Source organism: Dipodomys spectabilis, unplaced genomic scaffold (assembly GCF_019054845.1).
Source record: "Dipodomys spectabilis isolate Male_0828 unplaced genomic scaffold, ASM1905484v1 ptg000710l, whole genome shotgun sequence".
Lineage (NCBI taxonomy): Eukaryota > Metazoa > Chordata > Mammalia > Rodentia > Heteromyidae > Dipodomys > Dipodomys spectabilis.
Window position 1 is genome coordinate 562,984 of NW_024871387.1, and position 17,910 is coordinate 580,893.

The following is a 17,910-nucleotide window of genomic DNA, read 5'->3' on the forward strand; positions in this document are numbered from 1 at the left end:
CACACCAAACATGTATGGACTGAACATCTATAGGTAAGTATAAATCCTATCTTTACAATGTATATAAATAGTACGTCTTCCAGGGATGAGGCTTGAATTCAGGACTAGTGAACAGGCTTGATTTTCTTATCCTCAAGTACAGTGATCTTCCCCTTCATCCACATTGCTGCAGATTTACCCAGATCCTTAGTTCAAATACAACACCTGGCAGAATAAATAGCGGGAATTGCAAGCCAGGGAGCTAATTTTATAAAACTTTTTCTCAGCACTGGGCTTGAACTCAGGTCGTGGTAACTCTGCCTCAGCTTCGATCACCCTAGGCTGGGGTGCAGCCACGGGACTCACAGCTGATCCTGGGATACTCGACCCCCAGGCCTTTCAGGGAAAACAATGTACAAAAAAACTGTGGCCTTTTTAGGTTTTCTTCCTTTGCACGTGACCCTCCTGAGTCTGAATTACACTGTTGCAAAAAGTACTTCACCTTGCATTGCTGAAGGCTGGCAGACTATTGGGGAAGCCATAGGCTCACATGGCAATATAGGCCCTGACCAACCAATGGCAGGAGATACTAAGAAATAGGTTTCCAACCATAGGAATAACAATGGAATGTTGTCAATGTCACAGAATGAGTTGTTCGTGAATAGTGCTCCATAAAATTAGGCAGCATGATTTCAGGAAGCTGATTGATTTTATTTAATATTTATGAAGCATTAAAAGATTATTATTACTTACAGGAACACAAAGATTTCACGACACTGATTTCTTTTAAGAAAGAAAACAATTACATTACTTACATGGACACATAATAAATACCCAAGAATTGGTAGGAATGTAGTCTATATAACTAAATAATGTATAGACATCTCTGGCACTCTATAAAGATATATATTTATTAGCTTACTGCCATCTGCATGTCAATCTGTTCTTATTTTTTTAACTCCTGGGCTCAATCTCAGGTCCTGGGAACAGTCTGTCAGCTCAATTTGCCCCAGGAGGACATGCTGACACATAATTTCATTATGTGTCCATTTTATGAATGTGATTGTTTAAATGCTTAATAAAGTATTAACTTAAATTGATTAGTGTCCTATAATATAATTGTGTATAATTTTATCATAGAATCATTCAAGAAATACCCATTCAATCATGACATACATAATATTCCATTGGGTATCATATAGATAGAAACAAGTTTCTTAGGATCTCCTGCCATTTGGAGGTGGAAGGATCAGGATTCAAACTGTGGGCTCCAGCTCCCACCACATCAACCCGAGAATAGGGTACTCACCAGTCTGTCCAAGAACATCAGAAAGACCAATGATTAGGCAGGCACCAGTGGCTCTCAGCAGTCCTCCTTGATACTTACAAGGCTGTGAAAGGAGGATCATGGTCAAAGTCACCCAAGCCAAGAAAGTCCTGGAGACCCCTTTCCAACTTCAGTGCCAACATATCAAGTGTGGAGGGCCAGCCTTGAGCAAAAGCAGCTCACAGACTGTGTCCAGATCTTTAGTTCAAGCTCCAGGATTGGCAACACACAGACATACACAACAAACTGTGCAGCCATCCAGCTAAAGCAGGTTACCCTCTTGTCCCCAACTGCATTGGACAGAGTTCCCTGGGAAAAAAGCTAGGGTAGCCGCTGTCATCTTGCTCTGCCCATACTGCCTGCATCACAGGATTCCGGCCACACCCCCATTCTTTCATGTTCCTTTCTGACCAATGGGATACAAGAATGGTGGCCACGCCCACATTCCATGCTGCTGGGTAGCACCAGGATTCCCTCTGTTTGTTTACAACACTACCAGAAGTTGAGGAAGGTAGAGGTGGTTGAGTGATCAGCAAGAGACTGGAGTATAGTAGGAAATTGATGCTCCCACCAGTGCCCCAGCTCCCTCCCCCCTTCTTGCGGTGCTGGGTTTCAAACCTCAGGCAATGGCGCACTACCAGCAGGCATAAGGCCCCACCCAGGTCCATGACTCTGGTCCTCTGCTCTGGGCCCATGTGTACACAATGCCACCTCCATCGCTGCTCTTCCCACCTGGAACGGCTGCCAACATCTTCTCCAAGCAGCAGAGGTGAGTGGCTGCCCCAACACCACCCCTGCCCCTGGTCAGACACTCCACTGGGGGCACCATGACCTCCTGCTTGTTTTTCTCTCCCTGGCTCTGAGGAGCCAACTTTCTGTCTTGGGCATTTCTGAGAAAGAGACTCAATAGAGACTCAGGCTGTGCTGGATCAGGGTCCTCCTATCTGTGACAGGTATGCTCCACCAAGCATGGTCCTCTGTAGTTGGGATGGTAGACGTGTAGCGCCATGCTCAGTTATTGGTTTAGATAGATTATCCCAAACTTTTAGTCCATGCCAGCAGATTCTTGACCACAGGTGAAGTTCTGGATAGTGCCGAAACCATCGGACCTCAGTCTCCTCACAGGACAGTGAGGAAACAAGGGATTTATACAGAGGGATCTGTGGAGCATGTCTAGGCACAGAGGGAGCATCCTTCAGATAAGGTTCTCGGCAATTCTGTGAGCATATGACAGGAAGATACCCGGAAAGGGCTCAGGTGGGATCTGTTATTAATTGTGCAACAGGTGTGGGATTATGAAACAAAACATGGCTCTCATCATTACCCTATCCCCATGAGGAAGGGGATCCTTCACTCTGTTTAGTTTTGCAGCTGAGGAAACAGATGCACGGAGAAGCTGGGTGACCTGCTTATAACCTCAAGGTCACAGGAAGCTCAGCCTGACTTCTCTACCATGCTCCCTGGGACAATGGGTGCTATTCAGTCCACTTCATGTGGTGGGAATCCACTTCTTGTCAGTTGTGGATCTTGAACTCTAGGCCTGGACGCTGTTCCCAAGCTCTTCAGCTCAAGGCTAGTGCTCTACCACTTGAGGGCACTTCCGGTTTTCTGGTGGTTGTATGAAGATAAGAGTCTCACAGACGTTCCTGCCCAGACTGGCTATGAACCCTGATCCTCATATCTCAGCCTGTTGTGTAGCTAGGATTAGAGTTCTGAGCCACCAGCACCCAACTTAAGCACAATGCTGATTTTCTTTCTTCGTCTCTCTCATAGTAACTGGCTGAATGTTTTCTGGATGAGGTGGCCCAGTGTCCCTATGTGGCTAGAACCCAAGGTAGCCTTCTCATTCAGGAGGTGGGCTGTGGGTCAGGAGCAGTCTAGCTCAGACTGTTGAAACAGTTCCATGACGTAAGCCCCTCTGTGCCCTGTCTAGACCATGACGGTTATTCATTTTCCATCCAACCTTCCTGGACTTATTGTATTGTATTGTTTCTTACATCATTTTCTAGCACCTGGCCAAAATTATGATAAAGTTATGGAATGAAAATGTAATGCCATCTTAAGAAAGTCACTTAGGGCTCTGTGAATGTGGCTTAATGGCACGGTGACTGCCTAGCATGCATGAAACCCTGGGTTCAATACCCCAGTACCACATAAACAAAAAAAAAACATGGGAGGTGGTGCTGTGCCTCAAGTGGTAGAATGCTAGCCTTGAGCAAAAAAAGAAAGACAGAAAGAAAGACAGAAAGACAGAAAGAAAGACAGAAGGAAAGAAGGAAAGTAGAAAGAAAGAAAGAAAGAAAGAAAGAAAGAAAGAAAGAAAGAAAGAAAGAAAGAAAGAAAGAAAGAAAGAAAGAAAGGAAGGAAGAGAGAAAGAGAGAAAGGAAGAAAGGAAGGAAGAAAGGAAGGAAGAAAGGATGGAAGGAAGGAAGGAAGGAAGGAAGGAAGGAAGGAAGAAAGGAAGGAAGGAAGGGAGGGAGGAAGGATGGGAGGGAGGAAGGGAGGTAGGGAGGGAGGAAGGGAGGAAGGGAGGAAGGGAGGAAGGGAGAAAGGAAGGAAGGAAGGAAGAAAGAAAGAAAGAAAGAAAGCCCTGGTTTTCCCTTATTCGCAATAACTAGTGTATGACTGAGTCAAGCAGAAAAGATCAGATAAGTTGCTGTTAGGGAAATGAACCCTACTATATGTATTTAAATGTTTTTTTCTTTCATGTGATTGTTTCTAACACATTAATAAAATTATTTCTTTGTTGTTTTGTATGTCCCTCACCCAGAGTATAATCCTTGCTTTCACTGTACTTGATAATGGTATAATTTGTGGAGAGGAAGGGAAAAAAATCATCATTTAAATAAGGATACAGATGGACCCATTGCAACAATGAGATATGCAAGTCGTTTTGTCTAAAACAAACTTTACAACTTTGGTGGGGGTTGGGAAGGAGGATTGGGTCTGGGGGCAGGTGGAGGATGGGAGAGGGTGGGAAGGGGAACCAAAGGAGGAGGATACAATGCTTGACAAGAAATGTACTCATCTTGCCCATGCAATTGTAACCCTTCTGTACAGAATGTTCACAATATAAAAAGAAAAAAATTAGTAAATGCAAAATAAAGAATCCATACTTTGAATATATAATTGCTCCTTACAAACTGACACCTGACAACAGTCTCTAATTCATGTATTTTACTTATAATAATGTGTTAAAAAAAAGTTTTGGTTATTAGGTCCCAGCAATTAATGCCAGGAATGTGCTTAGATGTCAGGTGAAGATTAATTCTGGAAATTCAAAGATTCCAGGATTTTGTGTGGTCACTACTAATCAAAAAGAGAAGGGTAATCTAAGTGACATTTAGAAACCTTTTTGGTCAGTGACCGCAACAAAAAGGCAGAGGCTAATTAATAGTTGTGACACAAGAGAAAAAATAACTCCAGAGGGAAGGAATGAATGATAGTAACTAAGGTATACCAGAAATTGTTCTACAAAAAATTTTTGGTTATTGAAGAACTAGTTTTCAACTAGGCTTATTCCTCATTGCCTTTAGCATTGTAAATCTCTTAGGCTAGTTCTTAATCTCTGTGTGATAAATGTATCTCTCTCTATGCTGTTCTTTCATACTCGATATGCTTTGCTTTCTAAAAATCTGTCTTTCTATATTTCTCTATGAACATTTCCTGATACTAAATACACCTATACAGATGGTAGAGGATGCTAATGGAGGGGTCCCATAGCTAATGAGGCATTAATGTAACAGAATGGAAAAGGAGGACATATTTATTGCTACCTCAAATTTTCTGAAAAACTGCAATGGCATCATTGGGTTCAAATTTCCATTGTTTGTCTACATAGTGTCATTCAGTGCACATAAATGCAAATATGAGCCAGGTGCTGGTGGTTCACCCCTGTTGTACTAGCTACTCAGGATGTTGAGACCAGAGGATTGTGGTTGAAAGCCAGCCTGGTCAGGAAAGCACATGAGACCCTTATCTTCAATTAAACACCAGAAACCCGGAAGTGGTGCTGTAGCAAAAGTAGTAGAGCACTCAACTTGACCTGAAGAGCTGAGGGACAGTGCCCAGGATCAGAGTTCAAGCCCCACGACTAACAAATAAAGTGAAATATGACTTTGTTTCCCCCAAAGGAACGACAAGATTAATAATCTTCCCAAGCAGAAAAATAAATTCCAAAATGATTCAATAAACCTACTTTTTCTAAGTTATTTACTTTATGGCTTCTTTGCTGGACATATTCTCTACTTTTAAAAACTGTCAAATATTAGCTTTACAAACTTCATCAAATATTAGATGTTTCAAAAGAGAAGTCTATTCAGTTGATGTCACTTAGCTTTCTTACTATCTTAGTTCAAAGCTAACCCAGGCAGGATAGTCTGTCACACTCATTTCTAATGAACCACCAAAAAAGAACAAGTAGAGTTTTGGCTCAAGCAGTTGAGTACTAGCTTTGGGGGCAGATGGGCAGGAAAGAAAACTGTTCAGGGACAGGGTCCAGCATCTGGGTTCAAGCTCCAGAACCAGCACAAACTAAACAAACAAGCAAACAAAAAAAACCCAGATATTTCTTTGGGACCCTCCTTAAAGGAGTACTCATTTGACAAGAAGCTCCTTTTGGTGATCATACTCACTGGATCCTGCTTTTTTGGAATCCTTATTGCTCTGGAGAACTCAGGACCAGACTAAACAAATTGATAATTGACTCCTACAAATAGAGATTCATCTCAGGGGTGAAATATCCATCCATAAGGCACTTTAAAACCTCCATGTCTTTGTTTCTTTGCAGTAGAACACTTTTAAAACAAGGTTATTTCCTTTTGTTCTATCATGGCTTTCAAATGGCACATTATTTCTTTTTGTAATACTCTCAACTATAACTTTACAGAAAAGTTTTATATGAGTAAAGAACATACTCAAATAAGACCAGGACAGAGTTTCCTTCAAGCCTGGGGATTCTTTTCTTGTACAGTAGAAAGGAAAGCACAAGTTAACTTGAACTTTGTCATTCCTCAATGTTCCATTCCTCTCCTGGGATCAGTTTCCATATCCAGTTACCATTACTTCAAGTAATAATCGATGGCGCTGCTTGAGGTATAATGAATGTTTTCTGGCTTCACTGAAATAACACAAGGACACCTTTGGAACTGAGGTAACATGTGTTTCAGAGAAAACAGTAAAGAGAAAATAAGAAACTTATATTGCTTATAAGTATATTATCCATGAGTATATTGAGTTCAAACTTTGTAAGGTCTCTGTAAATTAAAGTGAATTTTAAATGGGAAGAAGGTTCGCAGATCATTCTTTTTGTGAGTGTATGTACAGCACATTATTTCCCAGGTGTATATGAGTTAACATTAAGGGAAACTATAGCAATAAGAGGAGAAAGAGAAGTTCTGTGTTAAAATATATGGGTTCAATACACTATAGAAGACTCTACAAATAAGACAACATTGAAACAATAAAGCCAAGTCCAGTATGCAGATTTATGGGAGTGATATAGAGAAAGCATTACTCCTAGGTGGAACACTAAGTATGAGGCCACTCCCTTCCTAAATCACGCTTGCTAATCACACAACTCTGTAGAAAGTAGAATGGAAGTATAATTCTGGTTCCAATGCAAGTCAGATATAAGAGCATGGACTTAACAGGAAAAAAAAATCCATCTTGAGAGAACAGGGCTTATACTAGTAATGAACTGCTGGCTAAGATGATATTTCTTTTTCTTTCCTTATATATTTATTGTTGTTGGTGGTGGTCTTTGCACTTGAAATCTGGGCCTGGTCACTGTTCCTCTGCTATTCAGCTCAAGGCTAATGCTCTACCATTTGATCCACAGTGCCACTTCCAGTTTTCTTGTAGTTAATTGCAGAAAAGTGTCTCCGAAACTTTCCTACCCGGGCTGGCTTTGAACCCCAATCCTCAGATCTCACCACCACTCAGCTTACTATCACATTTCTAACAGTGTACACTCAGGATATGTAATGGGTATATTCATCTATCTTTATATGAATTCTTGAGTTAAAAAACTGGGCTAGAGCATAGACTTACACTCTCAAAAATGATTATAGCTTAAAAGTTGATACTCCTAGAGAAATAAAACCTAAGAATGTAAAGGAGTCTGGGAAGTTCCGTTTGCATCCAGCTAGGAAAGAACAGTCTTTGCAACAGTACCTATAATTGAGGAGCCAAAAGCTGGATTGGAAGAATGGCTCAGGTGATGGAATACCAGTCATGAGCAAGATTGATGAATAAGAGCTTGAGGCTTTTTCATACAATCATGCACATACACACTGAGGCACTTATATGTGCACACACAAATACACAAATGAAACGACTCTCATAAAATGTAGAAAAGTTAGAAAACAATAGAAAATATGTCCTGAGTAAGACTAGAATCATGTGATAATTTTTAATATAAGAAAGTCCTCAAATTACTTTTTTCAAAAATGTTTGAGAATATTACATAGGTAGGGACCAGAGATAGTAAGAGAATCAAGTAATCATTATTAAAGTTATTGGATCCATTGAGGAATGAATCAGAGACCCCGCAGGTGCATGTGAAAATGTTCATATCCTGTGTCAAATGTTTGAAAATAGTACAGGAACAGTCTGCGCAGTGTAGGGGGTAATATCACTGGAGAAATTCAGAATTGCTAATCTGTAACTAGATTAAATAAAACAAGAAACTATGGCAGGACAATGTGATATAAGCCTAGAATTCTAGCACTCAGACTAAAACAGATTAGAGAGTAGAATTACATAGTGATACCTTCCCTGAACCAGGTAGTATAATTTTGTCTTAATAAAACAAACCAAACAAGAAAGGAATACACAGAAGGTTGGGCTAATTTTGTCATTTTTGAGAAGTCAAGTTACCTATTGAAATGCAACTCATATATAATCCTCACTTGTGTTTTAAATTCTCTCTCCATTACAGATCATTCTTAGATGCAAAATGACTCATGAATACCTTCCAAAATTTGAGAAAGTAAGTAATCATCATTCTGTTGGATTCCAAAGAAATAATGAAGGATTACAAAAGCTTAAGCCTGAGAAATAGCAAAGTTTGTCTAATGTAGGACTTTGTAAATGTTGCTAAATTAGAATTGAGATTTAAAATAAATATTTTGGTTTTGTTTGTAATTTCATATTCTATTGGATACTACAAAATTCTTTTCTTTTTTGTCAGTCATGTGGCCTGAACTCTGGGGCTGCACACTGTCCTTCAGTTATTCAGCTCAAGGCTAGTGCTCTACCACTTGAGCCACAACACCACTTGTGGGTTTTTTCGCTTATGTGGTGCCGAGGAATCGAACCCAGGGCCTCATGCATGTAAGGCAAGCAGTCTACCACTAAGCCACATTCCCAGCCCCAAAATTATTTTGAAGTAGAGGGTTTAATTGACAAATTCACAAATGATTCTTGCAGTCTACTTGCGTAGAATATTTTTTCAAGAGAGATAAAATTAGAAATTAGTTAATAGATAATTCCAACAATTCATGTATAAAATGATAATGTGAATAATGTAGACAGAGTTGCCAAGAAATGGATGATATTAATTTATAAATTTAGAAAAAGCAATTTTCTGAGGCTTTGGTATAACATAGTATGAGGAGAATAATTGTGTGACATCTTCTTTCTTCTACCTATGTAACACAGGAAGCAATTTCCTTAATTATGTGCCTCTGTATACAATGAGAAAAAATGCTAGGTTTGGGGTTTGTTTTCATTTTTGTTTTTGTATTATTGGTTTGTCCTAGTGCTTGAACTCTGGGCCTGAACACTGTCTCTGAGCCTGTTTATGCTCAAGGCATGTGCCCTACCACTTCAATCTCAGTGCCACTTCTGTCTGGCTTTTGCTGAGAAGTTTATTGGAGATAAGCATCTAAGGAACCTTCCTGCCTGGGTGGGCTTTGAACTGTAACATTGCACTCTTAGCATCCTGAATATCTTTGATAGTTAAAAAAGTATAAATATGAATAATATTTGCAAATGTTCTGATCTCAAGAATACCAGTGGGGGAAAATGATGCAACTCAGTTTATTGTGGTGTTCTTTCCAGAACATAGAAAGCATCACATTAGCAGAGGTGTAGTATTTTTTCACAATAGAGATAAGCTATTCGTGATGTAAATTAAGGGAACTTTGAGGTGCACCCTACACCTTGGAAACTGTTGGGCTAGGATGACTTTATGGCATAAATCTTCTGATTAATGGTCATAGAAATAATAGCTTACTCTGATCAAGAATTGCTTACTCTTGAAGAATTAATTATTACAGATGCTTCATAGTTTTATCCTTTACCAGAATGTGGCTATTTTTCTGTTTACTTCTCAATCTGTAGCAACCCATTGGAATAAGAATCTATTGCAGAATTACATAACATGCAAACAGGTACTGTTTTGAAGCTCTCAGGTAGGAATGTTCAGAATTTGAAAATGAGTAGTTATTAGTCATAGGAATTTTGAAGAACACATATATTCTGTCCTCTTAACAACTTATTTACTTTTAAAAGTTATGGGTTTCAATAGAATGAAACTATTTTCTGTTTTAGTATGAGAAAGTTTAAATTTATTCTTTTTTCAAAGTATTGGCAAGTATATTGTGAAAATATTGTCTCGGTAGATAACATTCAAGTTGATGGTCCTTTGATTAAAAAGGGGTAATTAATTCATATTTAATGCCAAATAGTATTGATTTTTAAAAGTTACTAAAAATAATAATATTTACTATACCAATACAGTGAAATTTTATTTCGTGTAGCTTATTTATTTAATTTAATTTTCTTGTCAAAGTTATGTAAAGTGGAGTTACAGAAATTGTAAGGTAGTGAATACATAATGTTTCAAACTTGTTATCCCCTTTCTCATTTTTCTCACAGTTTTCCTTCACCACAATACCCCTCACAAGGTGTAATGTACATTTCCATCATATTGTCTTGTGAGCATTGCTATTGTATTGGTTTGCCCTTTGTCCTGTTTCTCGCCATTTTGTTGTTCCTATTCCCTTCCCTAATTAAGGTAAATGTATACCAATACACAGGGTATCAAAATCAAATACAGCAGGGAATAAACCATAGGGAAAAATGCCAAAAGAAAATAGAAATCACATAGTACATTAAAAACAACAACCGCAAATAAAAATCTCTGTTTCCATATCTTGGATTTCATTTTGCTTAGCATCAGCATATATGGTCATATATATAGCATAACAAAGGCCCTGGAAAATAAGAGTTGCATGGACATGATATTATGAAAACTACATGTTAACTGTTTTTGATGGTAAAGGTTGAATTAGGATTCTGTTAAAGGAATTTCAAAAGAGTTTTAAAGTTATGACAGGTAAATTTTAATTGTTCAAAATTTTTAACAAGATAGCCTATTAAATTTTTTTTTAATTGCCTGGGAGAATAGGCTTTCATGCAAAGAAATCCATGGAGACTTAGCTGAGAGGGAGCAATGTGGGTGAAGATGGCTCTTTTTCACACGAAACAAACAAACCTCACAAACCTTGCTGTAAATCCTGTAGGTTACCTTGAGAATTGTCTTTACCCAAGAAATAAACTCTTACTGTGTGAAACAAGGTTGTAGTGGAATTTAAATTCAAACTTCTTTAAAAATAGACATCAAAATTATGATTTGACCTTTACTAACCAAACAGTAATTCTCTGAAAAAGATAATTGGGGTCAAACTATTTAGGGAGAAAGTTCCCTCCACAATGAAAGAAGGTATTGGGTTTACACTTTTCTGTTTATAATACATTCTACAATGTCTTTGCACATAAAGCACTGAAACACAGAAAAAAATCTGATTGAATACTTCAAACCAATGATTTCACATTTCTAAGTGGCTCAAAAATATAATATCATTATTAACATGAGACAGTGAAGACTTCTCTTATTACATAAGCCAAAAAGTTTTGGGATCAGAAAAGAAGAGCAAATGGAAATAGTAAGAAAACAGTGTTCTTTGAAGCCCTAGCTAAGCGTATTGGCTTCAGCAGTGGAGGGAGGCCAAAACTTTTTAAAATAGATTGTCTTAATATTTTTGCTACCTAAAGTGGTTTTACAGAGCCTATTTGGCTCACTTCAATGCACACTACATCGAATGAAGATATAAAAATAAATTCCACATCCAAATAAAACAGTTTTAAAAGAGAAACCATGAAGACGTAGCAGTGGGGGAGGCCTTATTGTCCTTCCACTTCACTAGACTTTAAGCCAAGAAGCTGTGATTAATTGGAAATCAGGTAAGAGCTAAGAGGAGGACATAGAAATAGGACATAGAAGTATTGTCCTTTGTAACAGACACTGTCATCCAAGGTATGGGTGATTTAACTCTATTCTTCTCCACACATCTTGTTTGTTTGTTTTTTGGGTTTTTTTGGGGGGGGTCTGGTCGTGGGGCCTGAACTCTGGGCCTGGGCGCTGCCCCTCAGCTCTTCAGCTCAAGGCTAGCACTCTACCACTTGAGCCACAGCGCCACTTCCGGCTTTTTTTCTTATGTGGTGCTGAGGAATCGAACCCAGGGCCTCGAGCATGCAAGGCAAGTACTCTACCACTGAGCCAACTTCCCAGCCCCTCCATACATCTTGTTAAGCAAATGCAAAACCAACAGAAAAATAATCTATTGAAGTAATTTTGCAAAGAATAACTTCACTGTTCCTGATATGGTATCTAACAAGAGTCTTAAGTGAGAAGATAAAAGTGGAGTATTCTTCAGTTTCCTCTAAGCATCTTGTTAGCAAACTATATCTTTAAGGTTAGAAGTAATTGAACCAAAAAGTGGTGGAGTACTTATTTTTGTGGGCACTTTAGACACAAGAAGACTTTCAAGGTAAAAGAACAAAAAAGTATAGCTAAATATTTGTGATCACAGCTTCTTGGACTGGTTTTGTGGAGACAACGTTTTACATGAGAGTTTGTCCTCATTATCATAGATGTTGGGTTTTCGTAGCAACCAAATACAAGAGGGAAGTTTAATGGACTCGCTTGGACAAGTAAACAGCATAATAGAAAAAATGGCAAATAGTATTTAGTGAATTACATTGACCGATTACTTTGCCAGAACAAAGAAGGAAAGATATAATTCAAAATCACTTGACTGAAAAGTATGAAAAAGAGTAGTAAAGAGCGATGAGAGAAAACATAGAGGACTGTTTTCTCTCCAATGGAGTAATGGGTTTTGTTCTTGTTTCTTCCATTCTATATTCACCAGCTATCAAGTGTATCTCAGGACTGGAATATCCAGTTCAGACAAAGAGATCTCCCATTAGAAAATATTTGCTGCAGATGTAGGTGATTTATAACGTTAGACAATCTATTTAAGTCTGTTCAAAATTCTCCCCTACCCCAAACTGCCCTCTTTGAACAGTTGGTTTGCTTTTCCCATACTGCTTTTGATTAACTATTTAAAATTTTGAGAGGTCATATTCATACTCTCTAGAGATTGCCGTTTGGTTGTGATTTTTGTGTGTTTGGTATTTGTTGTGTTTTTAACTGAATTTCAAAAGGTTGTGGTAGTGTGTTACAATTAAATATGTCCTTGTAATTGTCCAGTGCTCCTGGATCAGAGTCACTCCTTCTATCATTCTCAACCAAACTCTTCTCCAAGATTTATTTCAGATTTACCACTTCCTTTATCACATGTGTACATTGAGTATTCTAGTTGTACTTGCCATTTTTTCATTTTTTCATTCATTCTATGTTTTTACTAATATTCTTCTCTGGTTTCAACTTCTTGATAGTCATTCTTTTAAACTGTCTGTTCATACTTTGACAGGTTTATGTACATTCCATGGCATTTCAATCCTGCATATACTTGAACTGATATCAGCTTATATTTCCATAATTAATTCATCTGCAATAACAATTTGCAAGACTGGAGACGTGAAGCACCTAGACATGATTTAAGTCTTATCCATTTGGAAGATTAATCTCTAGTCAACAAGAAAGTTTAAAAATGGCTTAGAATGTTTTCCTAAATAGCAGTTTTTATAAATGGCTTCGTACAATGGTTTGTGATTATTTTATTTTACATGGGATAATATTTTCTACTACCTATAACTTTTGGGAAAAGAAGAAAACGAAAATTTATTACTGTGGAGGAATATGATAGAAATAGAAGACAGATTTTATGTTTGTCACATTTCTAATGAGTACCCATATTCAAAACTTGAAGTCATCTTTCTTAAGGAAAACATCAATCAACATGATAAGGCAAATATCCGTGATCTTTTAAAATGTACCTTATTATTTGATGAAACTTACTTTATTAGCTAATGTTTAGGCTTGAAATATGGGAGACTGATCTATGTAACACATTTCTGGAAGGCATCTACTGAACAACACAAATGGAGGGGGCTACTATTTCTATAATTTAAGGAATGGTTGAACCTGTTTGGTATTAGTGCTGGATAATAAATCAACTCTATTGTAACTTGTTCCTTCCACTTGAAAAACTTGTAATGTCACTAAGTATCATCTACTCGTCAAATGTTATTTTGGAGAATGTGTCTTTAAAAAGTTTATTTGAGGGGCTGGGAAGGTGGCTCAGTGGTAAAGCACTTGCTTGCATGCATGAGGTCCTGTGTTCAATTCCCCAGCATCACATGACCAAAAAAAAAATCTGGAAGTTGTGCTGTGACTCAAGTGGTAGAGTCCTAGCCTTAAGCTGAAGAGCTGAGGGACAGCGCCCAAGCCCAGAGATCAGGCCCCACACCCGGACCCCCTAAAAATTATTTGAAAAGGAATATATTTTCAGGAGATTAAATATAGGTTCCCATTGATTTGGGAATGACAACCTTTTTATGCTACATAACCAAGTTTTACTGAAGTACTAGTGTTTTGAAGCACTAAGGATCTTCTCAATTAATGTTTTTCTGAATGATATTTGACTTCTAATTCAAGTTTTCCGAGACTTGGTAGACAAATTATGGATCTATCCTTCCAGGAACTATTTTTTGCCCTACTTATACTAGACTGAAATCTTTCATTAATCATTAGGAGAGGGGTATTAAAAATATTCTTGTGACATTTGTGATCATGTTCACTCATATGGGCTAGTCATCTGTAAATTGAAAGTGTGAATTACAGTAGTTTCTCTCAGATTTTGTGATCTCATCTTTCATTTTTAAGTTGCCTTGCATTTCACAATTGCTTACTGCTAAACCCTGTGTAATTGGGGCACTAAATTATTATAGGAAATGAGAAGTTAAGATGAGTCTTCAATTACTTTCTGTTGGCATGTTGCATGGGCCTAGGTGGGAAGACTTGCCCTTGTTATCTGATGATGCAGATAACTGGGACCTGGGATCCTAGGATGCGTGGGTCCTGTAGAATAATAATACCTTTTGGACATCATATCAGCAAAATTTGGGTATGATCAGAAATATTTAGAAAACCATTCTGGGCCAACGAGTTAAAACAATATACAGAGCAGCAGAGTAAAATCCCTCGCAGATTAGAGGAAAACAACATTGTTTTTTACCATGTGAATTCAGTAGACTAAGGACACTTAGAAGGTATCACAAGTTTATACCGAAGACATTGCATTGATACTTCTTATATTCTAATATATATTCTAAACCTAATTATTTATGTTCCAATCTATTTATTGTAATAAATATCAATTTATTTGTCAAATTATCGATTAATTCTAGTAAGTTTCATTGTGTGAAACATAAAATTAGCACATATAAATATAAAATATATAACTATATATAATATAAGGAAATGTTTTTCATTGTTCTGTTGTGGTTAGGGTATCAAAGGCAACTCGGTTTTACAGTATTATTCCATTATCTCTACCCCAGAGTTTGGTAGAGTTAGACCTAAAGCTTTACCATTTGTAGATTTACAGCCTAGAGGCAAGAGGAAACACTGTGATTAAAACATTACCAATTTAAGGCCTAATATCAAGGAGAACAATATGGACTTCTCCTGGAGCTATGGAAATATTTGGTGATAGAAATTCAGTAGTGTAAGTTCCTGCCTGGTTGGATGGTCAGGACATTAGGTAATCATGCATAAGAACAATTTTTTTTCACCTTCTTGGCTTTAGCTACTTTTGAAATGGTAGGTATAATAAACAATTATGATAAAATACTTTCTAGTCAGAACTGTTTATTTCTCTATGATCCCTTGTAACTAAGATTAGTTTTTTTCCAGTAAGATAATCTTTGCTGTCAGGGTAAGATATTCTGTTTGGTCTGTTACTACATGGAAGAAGGGTAAAGGGTCAGTAGACATTTGTGCCAGTAAGACCTCATTTGGGAAATTTTAAGCTGCAAAAGTTTAGAAGTAGCACTTCAGCAAGGCTTACTTTGAATCCATTAGCTCCACAAAGCTAACTCAGTTGATAAATAAGTACTTGAAAAGCCATCTCTTTGAACCTAGCCATAAAGGCTTCAAAGTATGATCAAATTTAAAATGAAAAAGACTTAAAATAGTCATTGGCAAAAAAATGCAAGTTTGAGCAATCTACCAAACAATATGTTTTTCCACTATACACAGAATTTCAGAGAAATAAGATCAATAACATTGTTAGTAACAATAAGGTTTCCTTGCTACAAATAGGCAACCAAGGATATATGCCTGTATAAAGATTGCATCATTAACAACTTAAATTTACAGGATACTACATGCTTCAGCAGCACGTATACATAAATTACAACAATATAGAGATTAACATGCCACTTGGACAAGGATGATATGAAAATATGCGAATTATTCCATATTTTTCATTCTTCAGTTGCTAGAAATGAAAAACAGTTATTAAAAAGTTGATTACAAAAATATAAGTGTAACAACATATGTGATTCATATAATTAAAAGTTAGTTTGACATCACTGTATTAAATCTTCAATTTAGAAAGGTCTTTACATAGCATAACCTTTACAAAACTTTTGAAATTAGATAACATTTTAATTTTATCCCAAAGAAATAAAATACTATAAGGACCTAGGAGAAAAAAGAATCTTAAACTGTTTTTATATGGAATGCAATCTGTAAGGACACATTTATTAATGAATTTATATAATATATAATAATGTAGTATTCAAAGCATTATATCTAGGAGAGAATGAAATAGATTATGGACATTTTACAAACAGAATACAGAATATGTTAAAATATACTTTCTTCAGACAAGCACCAGAAATGTCTTTAGGTTCTGTACTACTCATTTCAACAGATACATTAAAATTATTTCTGATTTTAAAAATCACAAGCTCTACAGAAATCATTATAGATGTATACAAACAACTCTTGAATATATTTTGACATCAAAGTCAGGCAATTCATTTGGAAGAATACCATGGAATCCATGAATTTTTAAAGTAAGATATTGCTGTTGCTTTGTATTGTGAAAATATTTTGTACAGAGACAAAGGATGGACTGGCATTTTTGAAATTTAAGTAACTTAACCAAATCATTAAGACGTAAGAGAACAATTTGTACAGCCTTTCACAACTTCAAAGAGGTAGTCATACATACTTATCTTTTGGCAGTATCAAATGCAGTTTCTTCCAAGTTGTTCTTCAGACCTGGTTTAATATAATGGTTCAAAAGAAGGAGATCAAACGTATCTTTGCTGTTTCTATTCCCAGCAGCAAGATGCAAGGGGGTCAAGAGGCCTTTCGTTTAGACATTGGTATCTGCATCATGATGAAGTAAGAAAGAAGCCACACTGGTATTATTCCACGTATAAGCACTGTGCAGGTGTGTCCAGCCATTCACAGTTATTGCATGAATATTTGCCTCGAGCCACCAACTCATGGACAATGTGTCAGTGTCAACTGTAGGTTTCCTGATGAAGAGCGGTATACTCATCGTCATCCCTAGTGGCCTTTTTGGAAAGGTTTCGCCACACTGTAGAAAGCCGATTAATTTCGGCAGCCCAAAGAAGAAATTTGCTTGGATCCTTCTCCATTTTTTTCTTGCAAATGATACCATTCCTCACTTTTTCATCTTCTTCCTTGTCTTCATCAGAATTGCCTAACCAGAGACTGAGTACCAGTCGGAATGAGGTGTCTATGTATTTCCCCAGTAGTTGACGTTGGTTGAACTGTTCAGAAAAATCCAGTGAATTTTCTGCATCTTTTTTTTTTCACCATGACTTATTTTCTCTTTTTCCATTTTTACGATTCTAAATTATTCTAACTGGAGAGTAGAGAATTGATAGAAAGCAGAGGAAAGATTTTCCTCCGTATTAAAAGGTACAGAATGAAAATGAGGACCAGTGGTGTCTCCATGTGCAGCTTATTCTAGGAATGAAAACATAGGAAATAATACTTTCTATGTAAATGATTTGGGAAATGGCAGAGCAGAAAGTGAAATGATGCAACCAAAAATATAACAACAAAATAAATTAGGATAATTATGGAACAATCATATGAGAACCATGAATGAGAGAGAGGAAGAGAGAGACAGATGTTCAATGAACTAAATAGCCACAAAATCCATGCCTCTGATTAATTTATAGAGCAAACAATTTTTTTTAAAGAGATGGAAATAGAATTTATAGTGTGTCTCTTTATGATGTGCAATGTGATGGATTGATATACATTGTGCTGATCACATTTCTGTTAATGTGAGGAACAT

At 37.1% G+C, this 17,910-nt stretch overlaps 1 pseudogene; it reads left to right on the forward strand.

Moving 5' to 3' along the window:
* The first annotated feature begins 15,949 nt into the window (after nucleotides 1-15,949).
* LOC122101934 lies at nucleotides 15,950-16,049 on the forward strand (annotated as a pseudogene).
* Nucleotides 16,050-17,910: the final 1,861 nt, after the last annotated feature.